Genomic DNA, 1,085 nt, shown 5'->3' with positions numbered 1-1,085 from the left:
TGGGGATTCGAACCCGCCACCTTAGGTGTATGTGGCTGGCGCCTTAGCCGGTTGAGCTATAGGCGCCGAGCCTCCTTATAGTTTTGATTTGCATTTCACTAATGATTAGTGATGCCAAACATCCTTTCATATGTTTATTGACCATTGTTTTTTATCTTTGGGAAATGTCTGTTCAAGTCCTTTGCCTGTTTTTAAATTGGTTTATTTTTAGCTGTTGGGTTTTCAGAGTTCTCTGCATAGTCTGGTTATTAATCTCTTATCAGATAGATATATGATTTACAAATATTTCCTCCCATTCTGTTGTTCTTTTTTTTTCAGTTTTTGGCTGGGGCTGGGCCTGAACCCACCACCTCTGGCATATGGGGCTGGCGCCCTACCCTTTTGAGTCACAGGCGCCACCCAAGGCACAAATTTTTTTAATTTGCATGAAGTTCAGTTTGTCTATTTTTTTGTTGTTGTTGCCTGTACATTTTGTGTTATAGGTGTTATATCCAAGAAATCATTGCCAAATCCAATGTAATGAAGCTTTTGCCGTATATTTTCTTCCAAGGATTTTATGGTTTTAGTTCTAATAGTTAGGTCATAGATCTATTTTGGAGTTAATTTTGTATATGGTATTAGGAAAGGCTCCACTTTCATCCTTTTGCATATGGATATTCAGTTTTCCCAGCTTCATTTGTTGAAAGACTATTGGAAAAGAATGAATGGTCAATATGAATGAAACAGTATGGTGTTTCCTCAAAAAATTACAAATAGAATTACCAATTATGTTCCAACAATTCCACTTCTGGGCATATGCCCAAAAGAACTGAAAGCAGGATCTTGAAGAGTTATTTATACATCCGTATTCACAGCAGCATAGTTCACAATCACTAAAATATGGAAGCAACTCAGGTATCTACTGACAATGAATGGATAAGCAAAATGTGGAACGTTATTCACCTTAAGAAGGAACTTATGACAGCACAAATGAACCTTGTGGACACTATGCTAAGTGAAATAAGCCAATCACAAAAACATTGAATGGTTTTGGCACACTTGTCAAAAATTATGCGACCATATATGTGAAGGTTTATTTCTGGGTT

The 1,085-nt window shown here is 37.0% G+C and overlaps 1 protein-coding gene and 1 pseudogene across 1 annotated transcript in view; both read left to right on the top strand.

Annotated features, from left to right (window-relative positions):
• PI4K2A (phosphatidylinositol 4-kinase type 2 alpha) overlaps nt 1–1,085 on the top strand; it is a 60,665-nt gene that overhangs the window by 21,687 nt on the left and 37,893 nt on the right. The window lies entirely within an intron of this gene.
• The window catches only part of LOC105886732, a 3,932-nt pseudogene that overhangs the window by 965 nt on the left and 1,882 nt on the right, over nt 1–1,085 (top strand).

This window comes from Otolemur garnettii, unplaced genomic scaffold, assembly GCF_000181295.1.
Source record: "Otolemur garnettii isolate 467f Iridium unplaced genomic scaffold, OtoGar3 scaffold00021, whole genome shotgun sequence".
NCBI lineage: Eukaryota > Metazoa > Chordata > Mammalia > Primates > Galagidae > Otolemur > Otolemur garnettii.
The sequence above is the reverse complement of the archived record's forward strand: the minus strand, read 5'-3'. Positions and strand labels throughout refer to the sequence as shown.